The sequence below is a fragment of the Lissotriton vulgaris genome, chromosome 6 (genome assembly GCF_964263255.1).
Source record: "Lissotriton vulgaris chromosome 6, aLisVul1.2, whole genome shotgun sequence".
NCBI lineage: Eukaryota > Metazoa > Chordata > Amphibia > Caudata > Salamandridae > Lissotriton > Lissotriton vulgaris.
This window is the reverse complement of record NC_141694.1, coordinates 839151093-839172505: the sequence shown is the minus strand read 5'-3', so window position 1 is coordinate 839172505 and position 21413 is coordinate 839151093. Positions and strand designations below refer to the sequence as shown.

The 21413-nt window shown below is 41.6% G+C and overlaps 1 protein-coding gene and 1 non-coding gene across 2 annotated transcripts in view; one reads left to right on the top strand and one right to left on the bottom strand.

Moving 5' to 3' along the window:
- Positions 1-21413, bottom strand: part of LOC147708080 (potassium/sodium hyperpolarization-activated cyclic nucleotide-gated channel 1-like) — a 1712518-nt gene that overhangs the window by 363137 nt on the left and 1327968 nt on the right. The gene's annotated exons all lie outside the window — the stretch shown is intronic.
- On the top strand, positions 17079-17215 carry LOC147708082 (small nucleolar RNA SNORA35). Its single transcript, XR_015296860.1, has one exon. It is a non-coding gene; the product is annotated as a small nucleolar RNA SNORA35 (small nucleolar RNA).

The window sequence follows — 21413 nt, the reverse complement described above, 5'->3', positions numbered from 1 at the left end:
CGAGGTACAGCGGTGGCAGGGGTGATTACAGCAGAAGGTACGTTGCAGGGATTGTGTAGCAAACTCCCTGATCAGCAAATGAGCGGTTTAGGCGTCTCCCCATCTCAGGTAGTGTTCATTGAAACGTATAGTGCACTACGGAGGGGGAATGCTCTGTGCAATGAAATCCTGCGCATAGCACCGGCAATGAAATAACTTGCACCCTTATCTGTTAAGAATCCACATCATTGACCAACGGATCTCAAATGTGTATACACAGTAGTATTTAATGTTGTATTAGCAACTTGTGCCACAGATCAGAAGGGCGCATGGTACCCAACAATGAAGTAAGCAGGTTATGAGCAAGATAAGGTTCCTGCAAAGGGCCAGCTTCTCTCATTTGACACCAGTCACAAGACCGAAGTAAACAACGGGTCTTTGTTCATACTTCACATGCCCCTTATCTTCGTGTGTGGTAAGGGCAGGGTCCTATTTGCTTCTAGCGTTCACAAAGGGGTAACTTACAGTATTTGAGGGCCATTAAAAAGGGGACCCCTGTTTTCCCCATCCACCTCTCAAAGTTCAATTCTCAAAAGGCAATTCAAGTGTCTACCTCATTCAACGCCATGATAATTTGTGCTAGGAGAGCTCTTTGAAAATGCCAACACAGCAAAGCTTAAGGAGTGACCAAGACATCATTCAACCAACCGCAAGACATCGTCTACTGATGTGGCACCGCAAATGCTTTGATAACCAGCAAAGTCATGCTCATAACCCAGATATGCTGCTGCGAAATTGAAGTTTTTTTACAGACAGACCATGCACATCATCAGATCAAAGACTTTTTAAAACTTGTAAGTAAAGGTCCCGAATTATTCAGTAAACAAGACAAAATACATAAAAGAATGAGGAACTGACAAAATATATCTAGGTGCAGACACTCCGTTCTGTTACATGTTCTAATTCATATTTTTTTAATTAAAAAAAACAAGTATTTAGGAAAAGTCGATTAGAAAACCAAATGGTGCTGACAAAATGAGTATGTGTCTCTCCGCTTGGCAGAGTATGCTGAAGGTCGACAGTCCAATTGGCACAGTGCTCGCAATGAAGCATCTCTCTAGCCCCAACTACTCAGATTGGCACTGCTGCTTCTTTAGCGCGCCTTCTCTGGGGCGGCAATGGCAAATTATTTGTGTTTTTAACCCCCACCCCCAAAAGTGCACACAAAAAAAGTATAATTTGTTGATAAATTCCAGATCAATTCTGAAACAATTTCTAGCCACAGCAATACAATTTTAAATGTGGAGGCGATTTGAACCCGAACAGAAGCCGTTAGTTTGCATCTTGAGGTAAACACACAGCCTCACCTCAGATAATAGTTATTAAAAATATAGCACAGGACATAGATTGTGTATGATGGCATACAATTCATTTAGGAGTCTACGAAGTGGGATCAAATCGGAAGGTGAGAAAGTGCAATTAAGCCGTAATATTCCTTCTTGGGAGCCCTTGAGTTCAAAACTACGGGTCGCATCCTAGGCCTACTAGCTTAGAACCAGCACTACTGTCCCTCCTTGAAAAAAGCGGACATTCGCATCCCACACTAACAACGTACCACTACCAGAAACTACCATCAGAGTACTTACCTAGTAAGGCGTGGCATTTTACACTCCAACGCTGAATTCTAGTGCTCTCTCCTGTCATGGCAATACCTGGCATTTCAGCCCATTACAAGCCACCGAAGCTTCAGCAGCAGTGACCCGCGTATTAAAAAGTGGGCACGATTCAAGCGCAAGGATTCTTTCAGTTCACACTCTACCGTGTGCAGACAATATAGAAAGCAGACAGGAATGCAAGATAGCCTGTATAGTTAAAAAGCCACAAAGGCGAGTAAGTGTTATGTGTTCCATAAGCATGTTTACTCCTAACGCGCCCACATCCTGTAAATAATTGGCCAATAAGGCGCATGTCCAGTAGATACATTCCCCCCATGCCTGCAGTCCTTACACACAAATAAAAACAACAAAGCCAGCTAGACTGTTGCCAAACGTGCATGCGATGCTAATGCGCTACTGTTCCGAGCAGGATGTGGCACATAGAGAAGCAAGGTAAACATCTGTAGTGCCAAGTATCTGTCCATACAACCCAGAGCCCTCTCCTTACCGTGAAACCGCACGTCCTGCCGGACTCCGAAGTAAAGGTACATGCCACTTCCACCATTAACAAGCATTGGAGAAGCGGGAGTTGCATGCACGCCCGGCCAATGCTTACAAAAACAAGCATTGCCCACAGGCGCACCGAAGTGGGGGTGTGGCCGAGAGCAGGCAGCGTTTCCCTTGTGGGAGCGTGCGGCCATATGGCGCTGTGCGCTCCCGCAAGGAAATCTCCAAAACATGCATGCGCTGCATTGAAAGCAATGCAACGCGTGCATGTTTTTGCCTGGAAAGCTCAAGCGATCTCAAGAGGTCTCTTTCGAATGCGGCACATGCGCGCTGCGTAGGCGAGACCTAAGAAGGCTATTGTGGCAACAGTGATGGTAAGGAAAATGGGCACTGTGTGCAGCACTGGTATGATCAGTTGTTAGCCTTTTTCATAAATTTTTGCAGTCACAGGGTCAATCAAGTAGTATAGAAGGTGAAAGTGTAGTGTAGTTCCTATATCCATGATAGGCTCTGTGCATTGGAATAATATACACTTTAGATTTGACATAGGACTGAGGTCAGTATGTCTCTATCAAGTACATTAAACTTAATTACTTGTGTGTGCCAGCTAACTTAGAGGTCACTAGAAACTTCTCGAATAAACAAGAAAGGATTAGTTTCTGACAACCGCATGAACATGACAACTTTGTTTCCCTTAGAATCGGAACAGTCTCAGAATCGTGGAAACAATAGATAAAAGTTTCACTCAGTCAATCGTGCATGCTTCGTTTCTACAGAGTTTACACAGAAATATGGAGACGAGCGTTTCAATAAAAAGGGTTTATAGAACAGTCTTATTTCTCGTGCAAGATATATGAACTGCTACAATCATAAGACAGAATGCAAAGTATAATACGTACAGCGTTAGCAGTAAGATTAGATAATACTGCAATAGTATGGTTTGTAGCTATGACATATATTCATAAAAATACATACATAAATAACACAGGCTAAAATGGGAATACTGTTCTGGTGCTTCTAGCTAGTTCTACCCCAGTGTACCTAACCTAAGTGTTGTACGAAGTAAGAAGTAGGTGCTGTTTTCTAAAGTATAGCAAGCTGTAGTTTAGTTTTGCCAGAGTTGTCAAGAGTTCCTCTAGGTTCTAGTCTGCTCCATACCTTAGAATGAGAGAGGTTGGAATCTCTTTCCGGGTCTCCATCTCTAACACCCCGCAAGGGGAGTTAGAAACACTGGAGCTGAATTATCTGCATAGAGGATGACAGCGTCTGGTCAGTGTGTCAGGCGGGGACTCGAATTCCTTCCGAATTTGCCATGGCGAGCTACAGCTGAGCCATGCAAGTATGCAGTCATGCAGTCAGTAGGTAGCCGTGCCTTGCCATGGCAAGTGAAGGTATATTTATACCTTGAAGGTGTTTAGGAATGCCAGTACTGACATAAAAGTCAGGCAGAGGAACGTCATGAATGAACCCCTAAGGAACAGATGTTCATGCATAATAAATTAGTTCTTGGAGAAGTCAATAATCCAAGCAAGGGGAAGTCCTAAAGGCTTAAGAGTCTGATTTTCCAAGAACTCGTTGTGACGTGGATGGATGGATGTAGGTGGCCATGACTGTATTTGGTTAGCATGGATAATGCCTAAATAAGGGTTGGATTTCTATTCGAATATATGGGCAATGCAAATTGTGCCTATGTAAGGGCGTAAATCAGGAAACCTATATACGGTATCTAAATCGACACACAACACCCACTCCAGTTTCATAAGAATGAAACTACTAAATTCTAAACATGCTTAACATATCTGAAATATAGCTACACATGAATTGCTAAAAACATGTCTAAAATACATTGTAAAAAATGCAATAAAACTGTTGCTATGCATAAAAATGCCATGGTGCTGTACATATTAAAGCAATGTTTCATCCTTAGAATAAAATGGGACTGAAAAATGAATAAACATACACATATATATATATACACATGATGAAATGGCTCGTAAATACAGAAGAAAAAATCTGAAACCATTTCATGCCAAGTTACATAAAACAATCGTTATTGACAAGGTGACATATTGTCTCTGAAAGTGTTTCAAAGAATTATGTTCTCAATGAATAGTTCTACTGCAAGCAGATTACTTCCCCCCCAAAAAAAGAAAAATACAAATTTGGAGAAAAAAAATTAATGATAGGAAAATGTTTTCAAGTTTAGTCTTTATTTCGAAAAATGAGGGCCAAATTCAGAGTCTTCCCGGTACACTGTGTGCTGAATCAAAAGTCAGTGTATTGGGCTGGAGAAAACATGAAATCTTCTAATCCTGTAGACAAAAAGTCATCTACCGTTGTAGGTGAAAGATGGATTACCTCGTTTAGAACACTAACCGCACATAGGTGAGAAGCATCGCCTTCAGCATTAGTCGCATCAGCAATGTTCGTATTGGATGTTACCTGCGTGCCTGTTGTTTCCTCTCGTACCTCAGCAGTAGCAATTTGCGTCTGTGAGATCTCAATGAATGCCGTCATCAGGATTGGTAATCACTGGGGACAACACTCTGCATGGGCTGTTACCAGATCCAGCAGAGTAGGCATGACTGATGGGAGTGTTAGACAGATGTCTAGCAAGCATTCTTCACCGTAAAGCAGGCAGCGTAGAACAGTTAAGATGCAATCTTGCCAGATTGGTCTGAATGACAGAAACCATGTGGTATTTAATTCTCATAGACGAGGTAAACCTAAAATTTGGACGATGCGCTCACTCCAATAAAGCTCTCTCTATGGTGCTTTGAGTGACGCTGGGGATTTGGCTTGCCATATCGTAGCAGTAGGAGCAAAAATAGGATTCCTGAAACGAGTGCTAAAAGTAGTGGCAGTCCACCAAACACACAGTGCACGAAGTTGGGAATTATTCAGAGGACTGCTTGAAAAGGTGCTAACAGTCCTGAACACACGTTCTTAAATACATGTACAATACCGCTCCTATCAGACATGTTTAAGTTATGTTCCAACATTTCTCAGAAATGTATAGGGCAGTTTGTATTCAAAAGGGCTTGTATGTCGGCTGAAGTCCTTGCGACTTGTAGGTCATAGGTTTCTTTGGCCGAGGTCAGAGGCACTGTTTGTTGTAAAAGAATGGCTTTCATTCTGCTTAGAGTATCAATTTGTATAGAAGAGATGTTCAGTGAAGGCCATAAAGGTGACTCCCTTGCTGTCTCTGTTTGGGGGAACAAGACTTGCATACAGCAAGTGACCCTTTATGTAACCATTACTAGATTGGGATATCTGGCAACATGCCACAGCAGCTGTGATCATTCAACATGAGGTAACTTCCATTTGATAGTTGGCCAAAAATTGGATTAATCACTGCAGCCGGTGAACCTTGCAGGTGGCAGTGGAACCATCACAGGTCACGTGTAAATTAATACCCTGGCATAGGTGAGAACCGCTTAGTGCATTTTCACAGTTTGTACCGCTAAGAAACACTTCACGCCCCCACTCCAACATCTGTGTGTGTAAGGTAAATCCCATGATGTCTTGATGTATCCTTTAGCCAACCTTTCATATTTGCCTGCTGGTATATGTTTTAGGCAATACTGAAAAAGAAAAGTTGTAACAGGCAGAGTCATTTTACCATGCATGATCCACTCAGTGGCTGTTTTTTTTGCCACCGTGAATGGTAATATTTCCAGTTTTTCAATGCTCAGCACCGTATAGCCCGCTCCCCTTTGTGCAGTTTGATCTGTTTGTCAGTGAGATTGAATTCTGAAAACAGTGACATAGTGTTGAATAAATGCCAAGGCACATAGCCTGCATGCAGGTTTTGTAGCGTCCAGCCAAATATCATGATAAAACATAGTTGAGACTGACCAGGTTGCAAAATGACCAAGTCTTATTCCATGATGTCTATGGCAGAGGATACTATGTTGTCCAATGAATATATCCTGAACGACAGAGTGTTAACCCTTTGTCTATGACAGCAAGAGATTTCTCTAAATTAATACGATCAATTTCTCGTATTCTTTCTGCAGTTTCTGCTTGAGTAAGCTTCCATATTTCATTATAAGCAGCATGGATACCGGCATATATGAAACGTTTTTGACACTGTTTTCTTGGACCTAGCAAGAGTTCCCTAATGTCTTCTTGAAGTAAAGTTAAGCGTTATTTTACATCCTCTAGTGTAGCTTTCTGTAGCTAACCAAGGCACGTTTTCCCTACACCGCATGTTGTTATTACCCCTGGATGCTGTCTTTGAACATAGCATGGGTCTGGCCTATTGATAGTGAAACCCTGTGTTTTGTTCAGGAATCAATCTTGACAGTTGTTTGTGTCTGTGGGCCAGAGCAACCATTTGTTCCATTCTGGATCTGACTCTGTTGTAATGCAAAATAGTAAGTACACCCACCTCTCCCTGTCTAGTGCTATTACTTGCAGGTGCAGGTATGGACGAAGTGTTTGTGTCTTTGATTTTGGCCATCCCAAGGCAAGACGTTTGTTGGACAGTGCCATTCAAAAACATAATTTGCTCAGAGATGATTCTGGCACCAAAAAAAGCTTCTACCCCCCACACTTGCCAATCTTTTGTACCCCTGACAGATTTTGTCTCAATGTTGTCTTTCCAAAAGTCGAAACCCTGTCTAGACAGTTGGGCAATAAAGGCTCCATAATGAATCTGTTTTGTATTAGTTACCATATTTTTCCTTCCTGTCTTGTTCATATTTAAAAAAAAAACGTTTCTGGATTTGACAAGTTGAATATGAAAATTTCTTTGCAAAGGTTTTTGAGCTACGCTTTGGAGGTGTAGGACAAAATTCCCATTGGTTATACATAAATACATTCCTAGGTATTGTAGTTCTATGCAGGAAATCACGACCATAGTGGTTATAACAATACAAACAAAAGCTTTATTCAGTATATAAAAAATATAACCATAAAAGCATTCTACATGATTCATACAATATTCATAACACATATTTTAAAAAAGTGGGAATTTCACAATCAGAAAACTCCTAATAGACAATGCCAATAGAAGATAACACATGGTTTTCACAAAGTACCACTACTACCGGGACACAATTTTTAAATATGCATGTTCTCACAAATTAAAATGTTTGAAAAGAGATATATCGATGACCATTTGGCTCCAGTGGTGTGGAGAGCACGGGACTCACGTCTGAGCATACCCGTCCCACTTGAGGTGACAAATGCAAAAACAACAGTTGATGGACAGAATGCAGAACAATGTCATACATTCACCCCAGTACAGAGATCTGGGTGATGAAGGCTGATAGCCAGAAACCGGTCCTAGGATGCCTGATTCCGGTCCAGGGAAGACATGGCTTGGCAGTTTGGGCTGGACTGTTCCCATGAGGCCCAGGGTCAAGGCTGATGTGCATATGGCCATGTCTGAACTGGGGTGGTGTGGAGTGCAATAAAAAGATGGATTTAGGCCCAGATCTCTGTACTGGGGTGAATGTATGACATTGTTCTGCATTCTGTTCATCAACTGTTGTTTTTGCATTTGTCACCCCGAGTGGGGCGGGTATGCTCAGACGTGCGTCCCGTGCTCTCCACACCAATGGAGTCAAGCTATCTTGGCTGATGACGGCTGATAGCCAGAAACCGTTCCTAGGATGCTTGATTCCGGTCCAGGGAAGATATGGCTTGGCAGTTCGGGCTGGACTGTTCCCATGAGGCACAGGGTCAAGGCTGATTTGCATATGGCCATGTCTGAACTGGGGTGGTGTGGAGTGCAAAAAAACGATGGATTTAGGCCCATATCTCTGTACTGGGGTGAATGTATAACATTGTTCTGCATTCTGTCCATCAACTGTTGTTTTTGCACTGATCTAGAGCAAGGCAATCCTGAATTAATCTTTTGTGAAGCGCGTCTCTACTCTGGACCAAATTCGATGCCATAATGTGAGTGCTGCCACGCTAATCAGGTCATTAAGGTAGGGTACAGAGGTTTCCAACTGTGTGTAGCCGCTGAGCTAGGGCCGGATAGAACCTGTCGTAAAAATTTATTTTCGAGGGTTTGCAGTGACAAAACATCGGCCCTACCTCATACGGCTGCACCATAACAAACCCCAGTAATAAATTTGCTCCCGTACAGTTTTAAAATTTCACGAGCAGGTTTATTGCCGATTTTTTTGAAAGTCTGAAAACGGCCTCACTAGATCTGAGGAACTTCAATTTGCATGTGGTAACATGTAAACTCCAAGACCCCCTGCTGGTATAAAGTAACCCCAAATATGTGAATGATGTTGTCCTTTCAATTGGCACTTCACCAATGTAGTGAGTTCTAGACTTGCTTTTACTACCGCAAGACATGACCAGGGTTTTACTTATGTATATTTTTAAATCTTTTCCAGTCATAAAGTTGGTAAAGTTGTCTATCAATAATTGTAGACTGTTTGCAGTTCTGGAAATTAGAACTGCATCGTCTGCGTAGAGTAGGACCGGGGTTTTACATTTCCCGACCATGGGGGGGATCGGATGGTAAACTCTGTAAAAAAGAATTAATACCATTGATGTACAATGAAAATAAAAGTGGCCCCAGGACACATCCTTTATCTCATTCCTCGTGCACCTTTAAAAAACGAAGTGTATTTCCCATGTTGACCATAGTGTATCTTTGAGGATAGGTGGGCATAAATCTGAGATAAAAAAACAATAATATCTTGAGGAGCTCCCATCTCTTCTAGTGTTTGCCATAATTTAGTGTGGTTTACCAGGTCAAATGCACTAGAGAGGTCAACAAAACAGAGATGTAATGAGCCTTTTTTGGCAACAGTGTATTTCCCAATAAGCAGTGTGAGGTTAAAGCACTGCTCAACCGTTCCAATACCCCTTCTGAAACCATACTGGGCATCGGACAGAACATTGTTTCCCTCAACCCAGTGTTCTAGTCTAGCTAACAGTATTCTGCCCATTATTTTAGATGTGGAGTCAAGAAGGGATATTGAACGGTAACATTTTGTGCTCCCTCTGTCTCCTTTTTTAAAAATGTGGACAATCGTGCTTTCCAGCCCAAGTGCCAGGTAACACTCCTTCAATTGTTGCATTCAAAAATGTAATTAAAATAGGGGACCAAAAATCTATATCATACCTAAAAACGTCAAATGGCGACCCCATCTGGCCCTGCGGCCTTACCACACACACTGTTTGTAAGGGCTATGTTTATCTCTTCAGTAGTAATTGATTCTATATTAAAATTATTCAATAAAATAATTTTACCTAGCTCTTCCCTTAAAAGAGATACTTTGAGGAGTTGAAAATATTTTCAAAATGAGTCAGCCATTCCTCAGGTGTCACGAAAGTGTCAACCTTAACGGATGTATTATCTTTAAATAGAGGTTGATCTATAGTTTTCCAGAATAGAATGCTATTCTTAGTCTCAGCAGCCTGAATTAGGCTATCCCAAGCAGCTTCCCTAACTTCTGTCTTCCTTAACTTTAATGCTTGTAATAAACGTTTTCTTAGGGTACGAATGCCCACCCTGTTCCGGGGCTTTGCCTTTAATGCGGCTTTTAGTTCTCTGTTTAATTTAGAGCTTGCTTGTTAAACCATCTCGGGCAGTGGTCTCTGTGTATTTTATTTCTGAGTTTTATATCTTTAGAGATTCCAGTAGAAATAGTTTGAAAAGCAATTACAGATGATTTATCAATACAGGTTTTAATATCACAGTTATTCTTTTGGGTTATATTTTCCATAAAAACGGGTTCACTCCGGACCACTTAATGGATGTCCCATTTTCACCTTTGGTTTTAATATTTCCTTCTTGGACACGTGCTTATCTTTTTGATATAATCTGGAATGCAGGAATAACAGGAGTGGATGATGGTCGCTGTACAAACTGGGCTGTATAAAACATTCTACGACTAAGTTCATATAGTTCCTAGATTTCAGGAAGTGGTCAATATGTGAAGATGACCTCGCCCCCTCGTTTGAGTGAATGAGCTGTATGCCATCATGAGCACCTAAAACCACGTTTTCCAGATTATGTTTAAAAATGACTGAATTGATGGCTCCACCATAAGAATTGTGAGGAAAATGCAGAAGGTGCGCTCCAAAAACGTCTACATACCCACAAAGTCCACTAATGGGGTTCTTACATAGTTTGCTATTAAAGTCTTTGGACCAGATTAGTACAAAGTCACCCCCCCAAACCCTTCAAAAATGTATCCAGCTCCTCATCCATTGCTAAGACAACCCCATGTCTGGTATTATCAAAGATGTTGTTATAGAAATTGATCACAACCATGTTCTGCTTTCCTTTGACACAGAATAATAGGAACTGGAAAAATTGCGAGTTAGTATAGGTGTTCTTCAAGATCAGGGGGGAAGACACCGCACATAGGACAGCTAGACCAGCTTTCGCTCACCTCGCTTTGGACGTACTTGCCTCAGTAAAAATTGTCTTAAAACCATTGATATAAAAACTTCTGTGAGCCAAGTTTCCTGCATGAGGATTAAGGTACAATTTACTAAGCTCTCTAACCATGCAGTGTCAAATAACTTGTTTTTAACACCTGCAACATCCCATGACATAATTCTCAGGGGTCCAACTGAAAAAGAGCAGGTTGAATCCCAGCCAGCCTTACCTCTACCAGGGTTTACATGATTACGTTCGAAGAAAGGTGCTGCTTCTGGCGTAATCACTGCCCCACTAATAGAGGAAATTGTGCCATTGCCATCATTCCCTAAATCTGCTTCCAAGATTACTGTTTGTTCCACATTTACACTCAGTCAATCAACCTCGCTACATCTCCTAAGGGGGTCAAACCTGTTTGTCAAGAAAGGTGCTGTGTGTGTGAGTAAGCTATGCCCAATACCTCCAACTGGGTGGTGAGTGTCAAAACAAGGTCTAAAAAAGTAACCCAAAGGGACTGCAGTGATGACATCATTAGAACGATCAAACCACCAGAAATGTTTCACTGATACTTCTTTAAGTAGAAGGCCCATCACTTCATGGTGGCGAAAGTTCACAACAATGCAATCCCCATTGCAACATTTCTCCATATTCCCCACCCAACACACTCTTCTTAACCCCTTCGCTGGGGCGGCAATTCCGCCGCAGCGCTAAGGGGGAGGGGGGGCCGAGCGGCGCTCACATGCTCGTAACGGAACCGCTCCGTCACAAGCCTCGGTTGAGCTGTTCTCATGACGGAGCAGTTCCGTCATGGCCCCGCCCACTCAATGGAATGTCCAGCGCAGGCGCGGAATTCGCGCCACGCAGCCGCACCGAGCGGGCCATGAGGGAACCGCTCCGTCATGAGAACAGCTCAATCAATGCTCGTGACGGAGCAGTTCCGTCACAAGCATGGAAGGAGTTAACATAATATTCTCCTGGGATAGGAGGCTAATATTGCATTGTGTGTTGATAGAGAACTAATTAATGACTCTATTTTTTAACAATCCCCATGATTCAATAGAATTATCAGGCAATTTGGGAACGCTTTTCAAGACAATAACATAAGGCTTTGCCTGGGGAGTAAGACTAAGGGAAACTTCATTTAGTCAGTTTGGCCGTAAGGAACGCTCGGATGCTGGTGAGGGGTTTTTCGGTAAGGTAGCAAGTTTACTAGTGGCTGCAGGGGGTGCCCTGGTTTGACCCTTTTTTGTATGTCCAGTTTTTGAGGCATTATATCAATTTCTGGAAAATGTGCCTGGTTGTGAACTGTGGATATGTTATTTTCGGAGTAACTCCTGAGTCAAGGCTTGCAACTTGGTTTTTGAAATGTGGGAGGCTGCAGCCCTTTTACCAGGTCCATTAGTTGTTTTATATTTGTGACTATTTTTCCGTGTAGTTTTTAGGTTTCACCTGAGCCTACGCATGCGCTGTCAGGTGAGACATTTAGTAAGCGGGTTTTCAAAGTGCTACCCACAGGCTTTTACAGGCTACCAGCTTGCTGTTACGTGCACAAGCGCGCGCAACGTGCACAGCTGCCATCTGGATTTCTCGCGTGAATGAATTACATCGCCTGCCTGAATCCCCCTCCCCCTCCCTTCTCCACTCCGTCCTTGTCAGCTTGTTTTATTACAAGCTTCCCGCGTTGTGCGACAAATGCTTGTTTTTATTTCCCGTGCTTTCCCCTCTGCCTCCGTCCGAACACTTTTCGTCTTATAAACGTTAGTGTTTTCCTAAGTTTCATCTTTTATTCACCACAAAAAGATTTGAATTGGTAGATCTCCTATTCTACGTTTATATGAACATTGTAACCTATCTGCAATCGGAGACATTGAGCAGGGTGTCTTTGCTCACTAGTTAATAAAGTTCTTGTTCTTGTTCCTCTGGATTGGCTATTCACTTCCATGTGACGTGCTCTAACAACATTTTATGCAGAAGTTGATGTATTTGCGGTTAGTCTTCACGCGGCTATAAAGGCATGCGGAGGAATCCTTTATCCGTCAAACTGATCTCATTCAACAAGTAAGTTGTTGTCCGCGTATGCCGATACTTTACAGTTCAGCTGGCTGGCTGGCCGGCCGAGCAACGTTGTAGCAGGCTGCCATTCTGCGTAGAGTTTGTTTTTGTTCTTCCATCACAGCCCTGATACTTACCGTTTAGTAGTTAATTTTAGTATGGACAAAGCGAGTAGCTATTGTATGCAACACACTGTTCTGCTTTTCCAGTGTGGCCTGTAGATATCAAATCAAAGGCCGCACGCAATGTAATGAGCCGGCGGTGCAGGCTGTTAGCACGCATAGGCATTCTTCATTAGAATGCTTACATTTATGCTTATTATTCATGCCTTACCCTTTAGTTCAGCGAAGTTGGCTGTACAGATTGTTTGATCTAGCAACTGTCTAAAGTAGGCCATTGTATTTGGCTAAACAATAATCAGACCTACTCCACTCGTCTAATCTCTTTGCTTGTAAATCTAAATTTATAAGTAAAATACATGGTGATTTTTCACTTCGTTCGCATGGGCTACTATTCTGAATATCCATTTTGAATTTCCTTTTTTACCGCTGGAAACATTATCTGGTCAATTGCTAGGCATATCTAAATGTCAGTATTTGAACTGCACTATGGTGCATGATTACTCTTGTAGTTATAAATCAGGCTTGTCTTCAGAATTAGAGCACCAGTACTGTACGCCAGTATTATAAAACCCTGGGTCTGTGGTGTTATGGCAAAACACACTTTCAATTGGGGGTTTATTGTTTAAGGTACACACAAAAATATTCATTAGAATCGTCTTTTGGCACAAAATAACAGCCATTAATATAGGTTATGTCTATATAGGTTATGTCTTATCTCTACAGTTTTTTATCATGCTCGGCAAGTGTTTAGCCATGCAACAGTTGATGTTGTTGCACCAAGGATATTGTGCTGCATGACTAAATACTTATAAGGTCCTAAAAGCGAGACCTATTGGCTGTCGCCCACTAGATGTGAAACAGCCGACTGAAGCTGAACTCGGACAAGATGGAGGTCATTCTCCCACCTCGCCGCCAAGATATGGAACACCCTCCCTATCCACCTGCTGCAGACCGAAGACCTTCTACCCTTCAGGAGACTTCTCAAGACCTGGCTCTTCGAACAGTAGCAGCTCCCCACCCAGCGCCTTTGGACCCTTACGGGTATGTAGTGCGCTTTGAAAATGCTATGATTGATTGATTGATTGATTGATTACGCCAATGCTTGTTGGAATTTGCAATCATTGGCAGTAATAGGCTTAGAAATCTGTGCCAGTCTCAAGTTTCCAGGCATACTACTGGCAATCACACACCCAAAAGGTGATGGTATGAGTACTTAGTCTAACATGTGGCAATCGCTTGGGGTAGCATTCTAACCCATTGCTTGTCACCCACTGTGCTACTCTAGAGAGAGGCCAATATATTGCAAATGTCCCATGGAAAGGGGCCATCACAGTGCTAGTCTATCCAGTTTTTAAATGCGAAAAAGTGTCAGTTTAATTTGGTCACATGGTACACTGTGTGCCATACCCCACTGGCCCTTGCTTGGCTTGTTTTGCTTTAAAATGTGGTGTTCTAACATTTAAACAACTGAGTTTTTCCTGTTTAATCTGTATGCATTCAAATACGGTTTGGTCAGACCCCTTAGAGAAGTTGTGCCACTTTTTTTATTTGTATTTAATGTCATGGCCTCTGCACTCTTCCATGTAACTTTTGGGAGGGCGGTGGCCTTGTGCCTTTACTGTTAACCAATGGACATGTCATTTGGCGTTGGGTTACTTTTTATTTTAGATGTTGCCTTGGAAGTGTGAATGGTCTCGTACGAAAGACTTGGAATGTTTTGGGCGATCCATGCTGTTGATGGGAAGCTAAGAGCTGTTGTAAATGTCACTTCATGAATTGTGATGTCATGTACTAATTGTCTGGATCTGCATAGTAACTGTGCTGAACTTCAGTGACATGCTTGTGGCTAAACTACTGCTTTATTGTATGGTCTTGCAGTTGGCATGCTCGACTAGCATTAAATTAGTCAGTATGCAGTACAATCTAATACTGGGGCTCAATGGTCTAACTTGTTCTTTATTTACCGGAAAGCTGCACCCGCAAGACTAGGATCATTGATGGTGTCTACAATGCCTCCAACAATGAACTGGTTTGAACGAAGACCCTGGGGAAAAACTGCATCGTCCTGATTGACAGCACTCCTTACAGGCAGTGGTATGAGGCCCACTTTGCCTTGCCGCTTGGACGCAAGAAAGGAGCTAAGCTGGTATGCACCGTTATGGTGGGGTTGGTTTAGCAAATGAGTTGCATCAAATTTCATTTCATTTATAATCTTTAATTCGGCACAATAGAGCCATAAAAGATACATAAAAACAATAATTTCATAGTACAGTGTCTGCATAGAGGAATAAATAATTTTAGAGATGGTATGGGTACGGTTAGGAAATCAATACAATAAAATCTTTATAAATTAGTTAAAAAGGCATCAATTTTGTAAAAAAACACATAAAACATTACTTAAGATTATTCTCACAGTTTCAAAATTACTGATGACTTTAAAATTTGTGAATATATGTAGGCACGTTAATAAGCACAAAATAGCAGCAACATTAGGTTCAAGTACAATAAAGAGTTTACATCACAGTTCCATTTATAGATTCAAGACCATCTAGTTGCGTACAAAGCTTATTGCAATTAGAAATCTACTAACACCAAACACAATCACCTGCCTAGTATCAGTCTTAATAATCCTATTCGCCTCCTTGTATGAGCGCACTCCCAAGGTAAGGCAGAGAGGCTTGATCCATTTTTTCTGCCGTCTTGTAGGCTGGGCAAAAAAAAGAGGATGTGCGACTCGTCTTCTTTTGTATTACTTTAGCGCAAGGTACATATCTCACTAGTCTTTATTTCACAGGTGCTTGTCCACCTGGCTATGGTTGTGTTGGTTTTCAGCATTCCATACCTAAATGTCATATATAAGGTTTTGGCCAAGGGTAGTTGAACCGCGTCTAAAAATTCTACTTGGTTATTTGACAAGCTATGTACCATGTATACCCAAAAGGTCGTTTTCAGCAGTTTTTTAGAATTTTGGGTCAAACTAAAAGGATCTTCCCAAAACTGTGTCAACCCAATTCTATTTAACCATGTGCACATGTGTTTTAGCCAAATATTGGAATTATTCTAATCTAATCTCATTATTTCTTGGAGTCCATTTCTGTAATCCACTAGCTCTGGTGTACACAAAGAGTCTCACCCATAGTGATAATGGTCTCAAGATGGCATAATGATCCGTGCGCTTCATGTTTAAGTCTAGCATTAAGGGTATTAATGGTGTACTATTTGGCAACTTCAGGAGAGTCCTATAGAATTTGTTTTCGCTATTCATGAAAACACTCCTACACTTTGGCCCCCATATTTCTGCCCCATATAACGCTGCTGACTGGGCCTTACCCTTAAAAACTTCAAGTGCCGGAAAAACTGCCTTACTAAGGGTTGCCCCGTGTTTTTTTACAATAGGCAAAGTATTCTGCGTAAGTATCATTTTACTTTTTTCTACTTGGGTTTTCCACAAAAGTTTTAAATCTAATGAAACTCCCAAGTAAGTAACATTCTGTACAGATTCTAGTTTTTGATCATTTAAAAACAGATTCCCCCTAAATGTTTTATGAGGGTTTAAGGCCATATATTTAGTCTTGTTAGTATTAATCTCTAGGCCTTTCCCGTTGCAGGAGGTTTGAAATGAATTTAGAAGGGATTGCAGACCTCTGGATGTTTGAGAAATCGATATAGTATCGTCTGCAAATAAAAGGGCTGGAACCCTTTCTCCGTTCAATTTTGGTGAATTGTTATTGCTGCCCTCTAAGTAAGATGGGATATCTTTGACAAACATTGAAAATAAAGTGGGAGCCAGCACGCATCCTTGTCGGACTCCTCCCTTAATTGGAATGGCTTTTGTTAGTTCGCCATTTGGCCCCCATCTTACTCTCGCATAATTATTTTCATGCAACCTAATGATCTGTTGGAGAAGACAGACTGGAAGCCAATGAGAATGTAAAGACTCAAACTTGAAAAGCAGGTACTGGGGGTGGTATGGTGGCATCTCTTTTGCATAGTACATTCAACCGTTGCAATAGCACTCTCCAAGTACTTGCTAGAAGTTACTTGTTGATGATGGTTGGGCAGTACCCTGAATTTGTACACATTTCTTTGGAAAGTTGAAGCTTTATCTGTTAATAATGGGTTGGAAGTTATGCCCTGTGTGGTTTGCAACTCGTTTTATCGTCTAACGATTTCAGGGCAAATGATGGAGGAATTGCAACTTACAATATATTAAATAATAATTTTTTCCTTTCTATATTAACCTGCTAATTGCATATGTGTATCTAATTGTGTTCTTCCCTGGTAGCCATGTTTTTATGCGGTTGTGGACATGCAGATTAATCTTTCCTCTGCTGAAGGAGGCCTATTATAATTTAACACATTAGCAAACAGAACTGTGGAATTCTATCTGTGTCTTTTATGCACTTCTAAATGCCTCCTTGGTCTTTCTTGTGACTCTGGATAGTAATTTATTGTAGTGCTAGATTACCCCCCATCTTGCAGAAAGGCCAGGCTTTTGTTTTGTAGTCTGCCTCTTCCGAAGGGTAGGTACACTACCATTTTAGTTAACCCTGCAAGGTTCTGAAAGGTCTTAATAGTCCTGTCTTGGAAATGTTCGAAAGTTGTAGCTTATTTGTTTGCAACAAAACCTCTTGCCATTTGTTTTACTGGTAGTAGTCTCTGTGCGTGCTGAAATTATAACTGAATAGTGTGACATCATGTGCAACCCCCATTGATCTTTTAAAAAAAAAAGTTACTGCCCAGTTTTGGCATGCAACAACTGTTAAGGTCTGGAAGCATTGTTTTTGGTCTTGTCACAGTGACTGTATGTGGAGGTTGAAGTCTACCCATTTTCCTACCCATCGCATACTTCGAGCACTTAAAGTTTGCTTTTACTATACCTTCAAATTTTGGAGGTACTGTCATTCCAAGTAAGACCTGGGAGACGATGGCTTTGAAAATGGTGAACTGTGAACACTCCTATTTGTGTGGCACATAATGATACCCTGCAGTAGTTATGCTGCGTTACATATACCACTGGTTTCTGGGCAGGTAATCTGCTAACTATTCGTTGTGCTATGCTGCAATGAAGAGACCATGTTGACATGAGCACGACTCAAAAAAATACTTCCATCAAAAATAATTGGAAGTCGGGTATCTGAATATTGCAGTGATGGTGAGAGAAACTCCAGCCGAACTAAACTCCGGCTAGTCTAACATCACTTTTTAAAGTAACTTGAATGTTTATAACAGTCAGCTGCTTACTTTGTTCCTGGCATCTGGAACATGAGTGTTTAAAAGTATGTATCACAGCTGGAGGGTCAGGGACTTGGAGGAAGTGCATAAGCGAACAGGTTCCCTTAAAGAACAGCCGCCCGCAAGCAACTCAAAGCCCTTCACATTGATAACGCTGAATACTCACTTCTGCATATGAAGCAGAAATATGGAAATATGTCCAGGTCAGCAAGGCGGGCCGCCTACTGACGCATAGACTTCGAGCTCAGGCTGTCCAACATGAAGATTTCTCAGGGCACTAAATTCGACCAAGATGAGCGCACAGCTCAGGCCTTTGAGCACTTATATTCCACTCTAAGTGCAGCTAAAGCCCTGGATTTGGGGCACTGAATCTTATTTGGCGCAAGTTTCCCTGGCCCTTCTTCCTCAAACCTAGATACTTTCTGTTGATATCAAAAAGGCATTTGACCGGATCCACTGGCCATACCTTCGACTTGTACTAACTAAAATGGGCCTTGGCCTGTGACTTTGCCGCAGGATTTAGTGCTGTTACGCTCTACCTAGGGAAGCCATTGAGGGCTGATGTTGCAGCCTTTTGACCTTACGAGGGGCACCCAGCAGGGCTCTTCCCCCTTTGTTTTTGACCTCTATATGGAACCCTTTGCCAAACAAATGTATAGGAACACTGACAGAGCTTGTACATGGGTGAGTGGGGGTGTTTGGGGGGCAGGAAAGGCAAATTAGCACTCTATGCTGATGACGTGATAATAGCTCTGATAAGGCCTTTTCCTTCCTTGCCCCCTCTGATGCAGATGGAGGCCTTTGGACTGGCTCTAGCTTCAAAATTAACTTTCCAAGATCTCATCCCAAGGCTGACCAAGCTCATTTGGAACAGTTCTTCCACAGGGCAGCCCAAGGTGTGGGATATTTGGACCAAGGCAAACTTCAGAAAGCAACTATGCTATGCTTGTATGCTCCTGGCTTTTTTTTCTTTATAATGATTGCTTTTATTTATACTAATTGCTATCGTTTGTATTAATTTTTTTTAATCATTCCAATAAACTATTGTCATTGTCATTGTCATTGCTCCTGGCTACTGCTACATCTCTTCTTTCCACATAGAAGAGATCTACCCTTTCCTGGTTTGGGAAATTTGCAGCAGCCAAAATGACCCTCCTACCTAAGATCCTTTGTCAGGCAATTATTAGTTGCAGCTGCCTCCATTGTAAGCTACAACATCTTACATATTTCTTCTGGGCAGGCAAGAAGGCATGAATAGTGAAAAAACAGGCCTAGAAGGCCCATCGGGGTGGAGTGGGCATTCCTCACCTAGTACAATACTATCAGGTGGCTCAACTCGTTACATGGTGGAATGGTCGACCGCATGCGGAAAAGCATTGGTGCATCAGGGATTGGGCTGTGGCTAGAATACACATCTGGAAAATGGCATGGCTGCCTAAACCATATCGACCTCCAGTTGTCTACATCTCTCCCGTGATCCGAGCCACACTGGAAGTCTGGGATATTTAACAAAATACCCATGCAAACTAAACTCAAATCGCATGTACCTCATTTATAGGAAATCCTAACACCTCCCCCTCCCCAGCGTTACAAGGACCTTCCTTTTTGCTTTGGCAAGCTGCCAACTGCATAAGGTTGGGTGGCATCTTTGATGTTTGTGGGATCATGGAGTTTGCACAACTCCAGTCTAACTTACAGTCTTTTGTCCAGTGCCTGCTGGCAATACATTGTCCTTCGACACTGGCGTAATGACCCGATTTTTGTCAACAACAGGTCATGCAGTCACATTCCCCTTGGGACCCAAAAATACCACACTCTACAATGCTCTACAATACTTACCCAAGGAGGAATACCACTTATACCTTATCTGAGATGATTTCTACAACAACAATCCTCCTAGCGACAGGCGCTGTGCATGAGGCAATTAGCCGATCCTCTCTGCTACAGAATACTCACCTAGAAAGAACCACATACAACAGACACAATACCCCTCAACAGTCAGTATATTCTGGGGTGAAATACTTAAAATTTGCACATCATTTGCCAGGAGTAGAACAACTTCATATAACACAATTACCTGCTAGAAGGGAATTCCCCCATCCTTCTACAACATAAGCATTTGGCCAAGAAGAGTCCACACCTCCTGCTGCAAGGAAAAGGCGAATTGGTATTTGTGGGATATATATATATATATATATATATATATATATATATATATATATATATATATATATATATATATATATATATATATATATATATATTAATCCATTTCACCAAACGCTCCAAAAAGTAGCATAAATGCACTCTAGTCCAGCATTAATCACCACTCCATTAGACCAGATGATCGTAGTTCATAATTTTCCAATTTATTTCCAGCATGACAAACAGTGCATGGAACCAACCCAACGCGTTTCACCGAATGCTCGGCTTGATCACGGGTGAATTGTGTTCCTCAAAACCATTGTTAAATAAAGTTTCACATACCACTTCCTCGTGTTAACATAAACAAAGGACTAAAATACGAATCAAAACAGCGCGGCCATATTGGAGCAGTGTCCTACTAGTGAATAACAATGACATCGATTATAACATTTTGTGAATATGCTGTTGATAAGTATAATGAAAATCACACTTAGAAGGATATTGTAGCAAGGCACTTGTAGACATCCTTTTGACAATCAAAACTCGTTATGATCAAGAAATGTCCCAATGGAATGGTCTTCACAATGAGTCACAAACAATAATGATAATGTCCTTGTGCACTGCACATTAGTAAATCCCAAGTGGGAGTATATCTTGTCTTGCACATTAATTCTTCTTCAACAGATATTACCTGTATGAAAAAGATATAAGCCAATAAGTCTTGATATCTGCTAGAATTTGCGTGGCGTAATGATTCGAATCATAAAAGTGCATGACATAAACATTAATGAAATTATAAAGTGATACACAAATATTGTGACGTTAAAAACGTGAGAATCGCAAACAGGAGACTGTGAGAACAGCTGTACATTCCTATGCAGTTAAAATCTTATTTATACCCAGTGGTTTACTCTCCCAGATGCCATTTTAATTTCTCTTCAGAATTGAGCCCACCCGGAATATGGGTGTCTAAATCAAGAATGTATTTACTCTCTAGCTGTCGTAACCTACGTATTCTGTCTCCCCCTCTTTTCATGGTGGGTATTTTATCAATCACAAAAAACTTCAAAAGATTGCGATTGCTTCGGTGTAGTTCTTCAAAATGTCTGGCTACTGGTGAATTTTGGTCTTTATTTTCGATTGCCCGCATGTGTTCCAGAATACGTTTCTTAGCAGGAAACATTGTGCTTCCTACGTATTTCTTGGAACACGGGCAAACAAGAATATACACCACATGGTCGGAAAGACAGGTCAGATGTTGTTTGATAGTCTTTTCTCTATCTTCAATTTGATAGTAGACTGATTTGACATTTTGGCTGAATTTGCACGCCTTACATGTCATGCATGTAAAAA